We start from the raw sequence: 13,428 nt of genomic DNA on the forward strand, positions 1-13,428 counted from the left end.
TTTGGGTTATAATGACAGTCTGTGCCCGCAGGCGGTTTCCCGTGCATTTGGTGTTGGCGTGTTTGTTGAAGCTTTTATTTTTGTTAGGAACGAGACCATAAAAAGAATTTAGTTTGGCTTAAAAATATTCCCTTGGCCCTTCTAATCAGTTTTATACAGCTGTATTCAAGAACCTTCTAACTTTCGAAGTCTTACTAAAATTTGATTATGATTTTTAAAAATGATCAAGGTTTTCAAATTATATTAAAAATTATAAAAGCATGTTTAAAAAAATTGTCTATTAAAATGGGGGCCTTTTTTCTAGCAGTTTTGCTTAAAAAACTAAATGAGTAACTTACTCATTTTATTTGAGTAAAGGAAAGTATGAAGAGATGAAGTATTAAAAACTATTTTCGCTTTCATTCACTTTTCTCCGTTGATTTAAAGAAAACATTTGAGAAGCCAACAAATGAATAGGCACAGTTCTAATTTAGAAAAATAGAAAAAAAATGACTCCAATTTAAATTTTACAGTTTCGTGATATTCAAACTGATGTCTTTTTAGCTCAAAGGGGCGATTTTCTCAGAAGGGATGTTAATTTCGTTTTGGCACTTTGGTATTGTCCAGTATAAAACGGAGTTAAAGAAATTAAATAATGAAAAATTTGCTTGAATGCATGTATGTTTCTCGCACTGTGAAAAAATAATTTTGAATAACGTAGTCCTCCACTCGAATATGGGCACCTGGAAGTACAAATTTGGAATTTGTTTTATTACCTATTTCATGTTTTGTAAAACTTTAATGAATTTTTTATTAAAAAACTCAACGATTTCAAAACGAACCATGGCAGCACTGTACGGGAGGAAAATTATCTCCAGCGCGCGAGACTGTGTATCAGAAATTCTAGACATATGCTCTTTTTAAATATTTTGTGATATTGCTGTTAAACTATATTTTACGGTTTAAGTGCGAAGAACATAATATTTAATAAATAATAAAGGTAACACACAAAACGTTAAAAAACGCCCTTTTTGGCGTAATACAAGATCTGAAAGCTTTCGGATTTTTTTAAAAATCAAAGTTGTAAACATTTTGAGAAAAATCTAACATCTAACTTGGATCGCTTCTCTTCAAGTAAAAGATATATTATCTCGAAATATATAGGACTTCTCTAATCTTAGGTCAATGCAAAGGATGGGAAGACTGCCAATTTTACAATTTTTTTAACTAGTTTACAAAAGATTACAATAAATTCAAATATTTTTTGCGATATAAAAAATAAAAGATTTACGTCTGTTGTCGTTTGCTTGAAAAGCACCAAAGACCTTTTTTTATTATCAAAGACTTACTATTTATCAAAGAGTTATTTATTATGAGAAGCAATAAATTTTACACCACAAAATGCTTAGCTTAAGTAAAATATAATAGCAAATGATTACTAAAATTTATTGAAATACCAGTCATATAGTAAACGACGCAAAGTGTCCAGTGAAGTTAGTGCATATCATACTTATATAGCAATTGAAAATTTTCATTAACATAATAGTACGTAACAGAATATTAAAAGAAACCATTGAAAGTAATACTACTTAATGTTTATTATTTATAAACGCTGTGACATGCATTTTTTAAAACTTTATTATAAGCTTAAATTACGCCCCTTTGAATAGAATCCTCTATTCAAAGTACAGAAAAACTAATCATTCTTGGAAAGTATTTTCAATAAATGGGAAAATAACGTTATTCAAAATCTAATGCATTCGAAAACATAACGGCACTTAGTAATTTTAATAATGAGAGCATTCATAAATTTATAGGAGTTTTGATATTTAAAAAAAATTATGTGTTGTAAAATGAAGTAAAAGCGATTTGCTTTTAAATATAAAAAAATGCGAAAATATCGAGCTATTTTGCTTTTTTTAATGAAAATTCCTTTAAAATTTAGGTTAATTTCAAACTGATATGCAAATATTGGGAAGCAAGCAGGAGAGATCTAATTCTAAAAATATAGAATTTTATTTAAGTGCCAAGGTTTGTACTTTTGTAATTTTTTTGTGTTAATGATATGCGCTCGTAAACAGACCGTATTTAAATTTATAATTATGTTATAATGATTTTGGCTACGCTAAAATCTACGCTGTTGTAAATGTGCGTATGCCATATAAAAGATAAAAGTGTGTGTATATAAATTTAGTGAAATATTTTTTTTGGATTGTATCAGTATAATTTCTAAAATGATTAAACATTGTATGTATGCTCGGAGAAGACACATAACGTGGCTATAGTTCTATGTAATATCAAATTAGTGCACAATATGATTAATTAAATTCCCATTCGAGGAGAATATTAAATCTTCTTGAGATTTATTAGCGTAATTTACTATGAGTGCGTTTGCAGGTATTTAGCAATGAAATGGCTAGATTTAATAGTTAATTTATAAGACGACTGTGATTGTTGATGACTGGCAAAATAAATTGGTTGGGAGGAATTAATTGCGGCCTGCGATTAAATAATTCTGAATTAAAGTTTACGAGACGAAATTAATTCCGTTATCTTTCGAGCATGTTTATCTTAAAATCTTTTTCCCCCCGCTTTCTGTTTAAAAAAAGGGCTTATTTTAATGCCCGAAATCTTGTTTTGAAATAATACTTTTTTTACGGGGGGCGGGGGTTAATATTATATTTGTATAGAAATTATGCAAGCGATTTACTTTATATTACTACTCAGACTTCTGATGTTTACAGTATGTATCTAACAAGGAAAATTCTGATTTGCCTCAAATTTATTAATTATGTAGAGACATTAGGTAATTTGATTTTGAGAGGCGTGAAAAACGAGCAATGCTCTCGCCGAGACTCGAACCTCGGTCTTCTCGAATATGTACCGAGTGTGAAAAAAGGCATGATAAGAATCAAGAAAGAATGATAAGAATTCGGAAGAAATATCTTATATACTCCCCCTTTTAAAGGGCAACTGGCAATTAGGTCACCCAATCGCCAAATCCTAGTGGTGAAAAATCATCATCCACCACCTTTTTGTTCGGGTGCCACTGTAGAATTATAAGGTTATTTCAAATCAGGAAAACGTGAAAAATGAGCAATGTCCTCGCCGGGACTCGAACCTCAGACCTCTCGAATACGCGCAGATTGTGCTGGCTATTACACCACAAAGGCATGCTAAGAAGGTGAGAGAAATACCTTATAACTATGTTTGAATAAATCTCTCCTGATTCAGAATATATATATATATATATATATTCAGAATATATATATATATCTGAAAGGATTCAGATTTTAACGATCACCCAAATTCTTGCTTTCTCGCTGAGCTTGCAGTCTGCTTACTAGTCTGCAATTCCCGATGCAGCGTTAAGTGTTGACATACATTTATCTGTTTTTTTTTTTTTTTTTTCGGTCTTTCCTCAGTTTATTGTAATCAATGTTCAATTTTCTTACTAAGATCGCTTTATTTTGTCTCTTTTTATTAATATTTTCTGCGTTAACTTTATCTATTAAATGCTACGTTCTTCGTCCTTGTGTCAGCTATATGTGTCCCACTATATGTGTGAGCACTTGTGTCAGCTATAAATCACAATATGTGTTTAAAAATACCATATCTTTAGAATTTCCGATAGACAGTCTCTCGTGCTGGAGATAAAAATATTTTATTCCGTACAGTGTTGCCACTATTTGCTTTCAAATCGTTGAGTTTTTATTATTAAAGTTTTACAAGATACAAACTATAAAATTGGAAATTTAAAATTTGGCCTTCCAGATGCACATGCTCGGGGGAGGGCTATATTAGTCAAAATTGGATGACTCTGGGTACCGTCTTTTTCTCACAGTACGAGGAACATATATACATACATATAGCTTCTTCGTTATTTAATTTCTTTAAAAAATAATACAGGGCTATAATATTTTGTGGCAACAATTTGAAAAGTGATACACCGTTTATAATGGATGAGACTAATACCCCATTTGGGCTAAGCCTTCTGCTAGTTACTATAGTTACTATATTGCTTAATTGTATCACTCTGGATCATTCTTCAATTTTAAATTTTTCAATTTTCAATTGAAAATTCAATGTTTAGTTTCTCAGCTCTAAACTGAAAATTATAACATTTTCGACTTTAAATTTATCATCTTAAACTAAGACTCAGTTTTGAATATTTAGCTATGAATCATTTTCAAACATGCGATTTCACAAAATTTACCACCTCACACCTTCGTTGGTAATCAGAGTTTGGTATTATTTCGTCAAAAGCACAACATTTAGTAAAATTAAATTTTACAGTACTTTTCTACTCCAGCACACTCGTTTTAAAACTATGCATATTACATAAGTGTCCTTACGTAACAGTTCGTATTTGATTTTAGTTCGTTATTCTAAAATGTATGGCCAAATTACTGACAATTATAATCGATTTTGCGAAATTCTGTCATGCTGACACGACCAGAAAACGTTAAACGATTTTTATCCCCCCCCCAAATAAACAATCTTCTTCATCATTTCTATTTTTTATATTTTAAATTTCAAACTGTTGAGTAAGATCCTTCAAAATTTTAGAGAGATATTATACATATAATGTTTTACATGTGTCCTAGTTTGCAAAGTTTAACTTTTCTTTTAACTTATTTCAGACATTACCCTATTATAGTCTGTTACTTTAAAATTGGCACTTCAAGGCCGTTATCAGCTCTTCTCTCCCATTTGCGATGATAACTTGTGTCATCATTTATTTTGCCTACGTTATTTGAGACTGTTCTTCAAGTCAGCTTTCATTTGCGTGCTTTTATGAGGGAAAACACACTGAACGGAAATGAAGTCAGGAAAAACATTAAGCGGCTTGACCTTTTTTCCGCTGCTGTTGTGGCCATGGTTACCAGATTAATCAGGAGGCAAAAAATAATCTTGAAGCTCCTAATTTAAAATACGGATTGTAGTAAAGCTACTTTTAATCGAGTTAAAAAATGCCATCGTAGCCTCTTAATTCATCAAATATTTAAAATATTATTCTTAATAATTCAGAACCAAAACAGTATTATCAGTTTCCCTTACATTGACATTTTAATCCCGTTGCTAAATCACTTTTGACAACAATTTTCATAATGCTATTTTTTATGCTGTGTTAGGTTATTTACACAAAGTGCGATTTTCTATAAAAAATGTTGAAAAAAATATACATGTTATCATCAATAGGCCAAGATTCTTTAACCTTAGAAACGGCTTTAAATTTAAACTAGTGCTCTCTAAACTCTAAGAATCCCGAAGGAGTTTTTAAACATTTTACCACGCATCAGTAAGAAAACATTTTTATCTATATCTAAAGTGTATAGGATCTATACAGTTATACTTGCACTCTCAACAAGATTCTAAGATTCTTCATAGATATTATTAACCTCATAAGCTTTAATTAATTTAATGATTTTAAGTGCTTACAGGAATAATCTTTGGCAAAGGAGGTACATTAAATGCTTTCGTTCTCCTTCTACACAAATTTGCCATCATTAAACAATATAATTGCCTCTCTAGAGATTATATTTAACCAATTTACCGGGAATCATTTATCTTTTAAATTCGCAGTGCAATAGATTGAGTCCTTATTCACGTTGTAATGGATGAACAATGCCTCCGATATTTTATCATGCTCTTTCTTCGTCTGATACATATTCAAAATTTGTTTCTTGAATAAATTTTATCTGTGAATATAACTGTACTTACTATATTAATAATAAAAATAGTTTAAATTAAAAATATGCGGGATTATTTTTAGGAAATAAAGAAAAAAATATGATGAACTGAACATATTTTCAAAACATCTGTTTTTATCTTGAAAATTCTGAAATTTCGTTTAATCTTAGCAATTTTTTCCTAAAATTTATCTTTTACCTTCGCAAACTCAAGAGCCATTGTCATAATTCTTAATTTAAATTACAGACCAGTTGCGTTAGAGCGAAGCGAGCTCGTATCCTGGCAGATAGATTGGTTGCGTAGATATTTTCATAATTTTCTCTATGTAATATGAATACCAGAAAGTTTCTCCTAATACTTGCCAAGGGTTATGGACTCAAAACTCATAATGAGAATGATCGAAAGAAAATACACGAAACTAGTATAAAACACAAAGAGTGGATGGGAGAGTCAAAAGAGGGTCGACAGCAACGAATGTGCGTTGATCAGATTGAAGACGTTCTTAGTAAAAGTCAAGGTAGTGTATCCTAATTAAGTGAATAACAATTTACCTACCTATAAAATTTACGTTTAAAAAATTTGGCTTTCAAAAGAGATTCAATAGTTGAACTGTTGATAACTGACTCTGTTGACTAATGAGTTTGCCGACCACTGCCTTAATTAGCTTATATCATTTTATAAATATTGGAAATTTACTCAGTTAAAATTTTAAACTTTGAAAATACCTGCTCAGAAATTATTTATTTATTTTATTTTATTTATTACCATTAGTGTTATATTAATTATGTTTGTATTCGTAACAAGCATTTATTTTGCAAAGCAAATAAGATATTGGTATTTTTAAAAGCAAAACTCCAAGAAAGTTATTATGTTTTGATTTCCAAATTTCCAGTACTCTTCCTGGAATTCAAACTATACAACAAATAAAAAAAACACACACACACACAACAAAAAAAAAAAAAAAAAAGAAAAAACAACCAGCAAATCACAGTTTCATATCAGTAACAAACAAAATCTTCTCCAAGAAAAAAACAAAATATATTCGCATTGGACGACAATCAAATCTAAGCTCAACGGAATCCAAATAAACTCTAAATGAATCGCCAGAGAACTCCCGTTTTTCATGACAAGGCAAGATTTCCAAGAAATAATACTCATAGGAGACTGATGTAAACTTTCGCAGACTCAAATAAGTAACGATAAACCGAATTCATTTTAAAAGATTGCAAAATTATACAGAAGGAAAAAATATATCGACGGCTTATCTTAAATAAAACTTGAAATGGCTTCAGAAAGCAGAAAAGATCGATAGTTAACTCTAGTTGACATTTCTTAAAAAATATCAGGAAGAAAAACAATCTTCCATTCAAAACTTATTTTTCGCCTTGTAATTTCATGTACCAAGATTCTGTAATATTTGAATGTTCTTAAAAATTATGTAAATGTAAACTGCAATGTCGCTGTTGTTGCATTTCAAATGCGCTCTTTGTGAGCGTTTGAAAATTTAAAAAGAAATATTGACTTCATCGCATTTTAGAACTGGTTAATCTGAGAACTTCAGATTACATTTTAGCCCCTCGAAGAGCTTACTTTAGTTTCAAAAAGTTAAAGAGATATATTTATTTTGACACAAAAGCAGATTTTCCCTACAACATTAATTCACTCGGCGATATTCTTAAGTTACGGTAACCTATTTCACTTTCGCTTTCATTGTGCACGAGCGGAAAAAAAGGCACATCATTTATTCTTTCAAGTAATTTTCTTTATTGTTAATCATAGTCGTTATTTCCCGTGGTCGTTAGATCATTTTTCCTTTTTAAAATTTCATTTTAATTGCTTGAGTTGTATAGTTTAATTATATTTCTTCAATTAAATATTTTAAAATTTTCTATTTCTTTATTCGAACTCTATATTTTAAGTATTTTTTTAATATAAATTTTCGAGAATTTTATTTTATTTATTTGAATTGTCACATTTCGTTCGAAAGAATACTTTGTGACCCAAACTGCGATGCACTTGAAAACTGCGTATATTGAAAGTGAAAATCCAGTAAAGCATAACTAATATGTCTTTTAATGGGTCATTCAGAAAAGATATATAAATGAGAATTATAACCGATATTTTAATTCAGGATGAGTTGCAAACACTGCTTTATATAGTTCTATCATTTTCGATTGATTTACACAATTTTATTTTCCTACTTTTAGTTTCTTAAAATATTATTCATATTTTAGTCAAATATTTTATTTTCAAAATTGGAAGAATGAAAAAGCATAAGCTACAAATTTTTAAATTTTACATTTAAAGAAACAGGCACACTGTGAAATTTACGACTATAATGTTTAATCAGTATTTAGGCGTGGAATAGACTAACCTATTGAGAGCCTTCCTCTTGCTCAAGCAATATCCCCATTGTTAATTTAGAGTAATCGGCATCTATACAAATTAAGAGCATGCATGATAAATAAGTTTGATTTAAATCTACATAATTTTTAGCTGTTGCTTTACATTGTTACGAAATGTCCAGGCGCGGTAAGGAAGCTTTCCCGCAAAATAGGTTTAGGGTTGCCATAAAATAACATAGAAAGGCAAGGCTGCCAAATTTGGCAAGAAATGGTCCATTTGGAGACAAAATTGGCGATAGGCCATAGACGTATGGAAAACCATGAATCCTTACTGGTTTAGCCCAAAATGTTCTCGAACACAAGTCAAAAGCTATATGAACTTTGCTGGTACGCGAACAGTCAGTCAGTGTCGGGTTAGTTAGTCCGTGCGGAGTCGATCGAGTTGACAGTTGGTCAGCGAGTGCCGAGTTGGTCGTCGAGTGCCCCGAAAGAGTCTGTTAGTGTATCACGGTTAGTGCATCGCAGAGAGAGTGTGTTGAGCTCCGGAAACGACTGAACCGAGGAGTCGGGAGCTGTACTCTAATGTATCGTCGAATTCATCGCGAGTTGTAGCGTGGAGAGTCTCGAGAGTACTTGGAGTTCCGAGAACGAACGAGCAGAGTTGGGAGCTGTGCTCTGGTGCTTTGCAGTGAAGCTGTCTTTACCGTTATTACCTGAGTGTGTGAAGGCTGTGTCACTGAGTTTCAGCGTGTTCATAATAGATATTCGATGACTGTGTAAACGTGATTTTGGAGCTGTCCTGAAAACACTGGCCAATAAAGTGTGTTTCAATATTCAATCAAGTGCTGTCGTCGTTATTCACTACAAATCCACACGAACCCCGTACGAACGTGAATGAAGAAAATGACGTAAGAACTGGTGTCAGGAGTGGGATTTGCGAGTGAATGCTAGTGACCCGCCTGCATAGGAAAATCATGGTGGAGGAAACGAAGACTTTGATGGACTTCTTAGCAGAGATGAGGGCTGAGATGAAAGCTGGACAGGAAGAGATGAGAGCTGAAATGAAAGCCGTACGAGGAGATAAAGGCTGAAATCAAGAGCGAAATAAAAGCCATAGAAGAAAAGATGCAAGAGAAATTTTAACGGATGGTAGTGAAGCAAAAGGAGATTAGAGGCGACATAGTGGAACTTGGAAAGAAACGTTTTACTAAAACAGAATATGTGGGAACGGCAAAAGTGGCATCTGAAGAATTAAAAGATTAAGGAATGAGAAATGAAGGAAGTAGCTGGTGAAGTGTCCGAGAAAGATAAAGAAATAAAAAGTAAAACGTCTTATGAGATTTAAGAAAGAGAACGAAAGGTTGAAGAACAAGACGAGAAAGACGCTTTTCATCCTCAGATGTGTGAAGTTGAACTGGAAGAAAGTGATAATACTGTTAGTAAAGATGAAGAAATAAAAGAAGTGGCTTGTAAAGCGTCTGAAAGAGGTGAAGAAATATTTCATAGAAATAAAGTTCCGGATTCTCAAGAGTGCCTGAAGTAGAGATAGAAGAAAATGAAAATGCGACTGTCAAGATCGTAGAAACTGATAGTGAGGTTACGAAGTCGCAGTTAGTAAGTATTGAACCATCTAAAAGTTCATGTGTTGTAAAGATAGCGGAAGCTGATGTGTAGCTTACGCAGAGAGCTCCAGTATTGCAAGAAAATTCACCCACCTCACAAACCAAGTGTGTGTCTCCTAATACAATTGTACAGACACCAACTTGATTTTAAACCTGAATACTTCTGCTTGTAAAGGATCGGATTCTATTCATAACCCTGGTGCAAACATCGAAACTGGCTTTCAGGAAATAGAGGTAAATAAGCATGTACCATCTGCTAAAAATACCGAGGTGAACAAATACGCATGCTGCGAATGATCTACAGAATGGTGAACGAACTCTTTTATATCATTCAGTGGATGAAAAGTTTGAAAGTATTGAATCTTCAGACTGAGATATCCAAAACAGAAATGCATCTGAGAACTCCAGTGAAAAAGTGTTTGGCCCGGGTATAACTTAATGAAAAGACTGAGACTGAAATTAATTCTGAACTTTAATTTGTATAATTTAAAATTGTTATGTGTTTAATATATGTATATAACTCGCACATAGTGTAAATATTCGCTTCTTTAGTTATGTTATCTGTATGTTTTAAAACCTTTTGTTTGTATCGAATTATGCTTCTGACCAAGGATTGTACTCCCCGGGACGTGCAGTCCTTTTGAGAGGGCAGTCTTACGAAATGTCCAGGCACGGTAAGGAAGCTTCCTCGCAAAGCAGGTTTAGGGTAGCCATGAAATGGCAGGGGAAGGCAGGGTTGCCACATTTGGACAAGAAATGGCCCATTTGACGATATTTGGCGACAAAATTAGCGATAGACCATAGACGGATGAAGAACCTTCTGGAACGAGTTCTTACGGATTTAGCCCAAAATGTTCTCGAATACAAGCCAAAAGCTATATAAACGCTGCTGGTACGCGGTCAGTGTGTGTGTGTGTGCCTCGTCTAGAGTGCGAGATAGTTAATCTCGAGTTAGTCAGTCCGTGCGGAGTGGATTGAGTTGACAGCCGGGCAGCGAGGGCCGACTGGGTTGTCGAGTGCATCGAAAGAGTGTCTTAGTGTATCGCGGTTAGTGCATCGTCGAGGGAGTGTGTTGAGCTCCGGGACTGAAACGAAAAGTCTGAACGACTGAAACGAAAAGTCGGGAGCTGCGCTCTGTGTTTCGTCGAGTGCATCGCGAGTTGTAGCGTGGAGAGTCTCAAGAGTACGTGGAGTTCCGAGAACGACTAAGAAGAGTCGGGAGCTGTACTCTGGTGCATTGCAGTGAAGCTGTCTCCACCGTTATAGCCTGATAACCTGAAGGCAGTGTCGCTGATTGTTTCGTTCGGTCCGTGCGGAGTCCATCGAGTTGATAGCCAGGCAGTGAGTGCCTAGTGCCGAGTTGGTCGCCTTTTGCATCGAGAGAGTCTCATCGAGTATCGCGAGTTCGTGCATCTTCGAGTTTGATCTTGGAGAGTGTGTTTGAGCTCCGGGAACGACTGAACCGAGAAGTCGAGAACTGTACGCTAGCGTATCGTCGAGTGCATTGCGAGTTGCAGCGTGGAGAGTCTCTAGAGTACGTACAGTTCCGAGAACGACAGAGGAGAGTCGAGTGCTGTAACCTGGTGCTTTGCCGTGAAGCTGTCTCCACCGTTATAGTCTGATAGCCTGGAAGCTGTGAGGCTGATCGTGTCAGCGTATTTATTGTAGTTCTTCGAAGACTGTGCAAACGTGTTATTGGAGCTGTTGTGAATAATACTGGCCAATAAAGTGTGTTTTGATACTTCATCGATTGCTGTTGTCATTATTCACTCCAAATCCACGAACCCGTACGAACGTAAAGGAAGAAAATAACGCAGCAATATGTATTGCTCCGAGATTTAGTTTTATCATAATGCATTTTCTAGACTGGAAGTAGAAGGCTTTCTAAAGGGTGTCTTCCGTAATTCCCTCCTCTAATAAAAAATTAGTATGAATGCAAAGTCTTAATAGCCAGGAAAAAAGAAGAATCGGGAAACCTTGATATATGTTATAATATACACAGTTCCCGTGAGATATTAATCGCTAATGAAATTAAAAGTTAATAAACTTTCAGCACTTGCACAGTTCTTTTGCAACTCACCGTAGAGTAAAATAAAAATATATCGTATTCAAAAGAATGTAACATAATGGGGCCATCTTATACGCTTTCTGCAGAAGCTTCTTTGCTTTGTTTTTATATTATTCGATTCAACTAATATTCCATAGTAATGAACATTATCCTTGTGTACATATATAAAGTAATAGAATATCCGCTCAAGGTAAGCATTCTTATTCAAGATTAAGCTGTAATAAATTTGTTTTAATTAATCTGAACGTTAATTTTAGGCTTTTATTTTAGTTACAAATATTTTATTGGTTCGGAATCTGATGAATGCATGTTCAAACAAAAATAATTTTTTCATTTCTTCAAGACTTTCAGAGTTTTTTTTTTATTTCATTCCTGAGCATATTGATTGAAAATTAAAGGACTGAATTTAGATTATGGTAAAGCTTACTGGGTTATTTCTCATAGGAAAGAGATGCCATCGTCTAGAAGTTTGAGAAAAATTGGCTCGTGTTCACGCTACAGATAAGAAATTCAGAAGCCTCTTACGCAGCCAGCCCATTCACCAGGATCTGAAACTACCTCGCTTCAACGGTTTTACTCGTTTGGACGCTGGGGAACCAAAAGTGGAAAGGATTCACCTAAGAACATAGAAATAACCATAGATATGACTGCTCAAATAATATAAGAAAAAAGCAAACCATCTCTAGTACATGATCACCTCACATCGCACCTTTCAACGATGTTTAAAAGTTAAATAATAATAAATGTCACAACAGCCAGCTCAGCTACATAGAAATTAGTTATCCAGAAATCATTAATATTAATAGTTATATGCTTGATTATGGAGCTATGTAACTTGTTCTTTCTTTTTAAAGACGTTTGATCATATCGAAAGCCTTTAATGTACGTGTATTACAAAAAGCACTTCAACCGCCCCATTTCTTGCTGTGAAAATATTTCTTTCGTGTGTAGTTATTACATTGATTAATTACTTTCCTAAATGCTCCTTTGAGTTCCTGAGAAACTAAATTAAAATATACAGCAAAGAAAGGAAACCTCCGTCAAAAGCTAAATTGCCGGCGTACTATGGCTACGCCCACGTTTGCAGCGAGTAAAACAAACGTTGATTTAAACTTTAGCATAATAACCCCATCGCCTTGTAGAGGATATGGTCTGGTCGTAAATGACACCATTATTCTCCTCCGACATTCAACAGGACTCACACAAATGTCTGCGAAGTTCATTAGAATCCGGAAACAGCGGAGGCCCTGCCTCTTCCTGTAGCTCACCCCGGTAGTTCCTTTTGGCTATAGTGGCGCTCCGGTCGATGGAGATGACGTCATTGCAAAGATACAGACAATGAAAGCTTAGTTGTTGAACTTAAGCTGGAACAATTTTATGAATTCTGCAGAAGACAGAGGGATAATTCAACCATAAAGTTTTCTATAATGTCTATATGTTTATGCATACGTACCCCACAAATTCTATTATTTTTACGTCAAATATTCCAAAAGTGATGTAGTTCGCAATGGAATTTCATTTACATATGTGAATTCTGTATAAGTGTTAAAAATTAGTATCATTTCAGACAAGAATTACAAGGTATAATTTTGGCATAGCGTAGAAGTGGATTAAAAAAAGTATATCTTTATGAATTTTGATATAGTTATATCTTTTTACCACGCTTGCTTCTTTACAGACATTTCAACAGATTTAAATGATGATTTCTGAAAGCTATTTT

Source organism: Stegodyphus dumicola, chromosome 9 (genome assembly GCF_044657685.1).
Source record: "Stegodyphus dumicola isolate Sdum_Otavi_A_Nest chromosome 9, ASM4465768v1".
NCBI classification, from domain to species: domain Eukaryota; kingdom Metazoa; phylum Arthropoda; class Arachnida; order Araneae; family Eresidae; genus Stegodyphus; species Stegodyphus dumicola.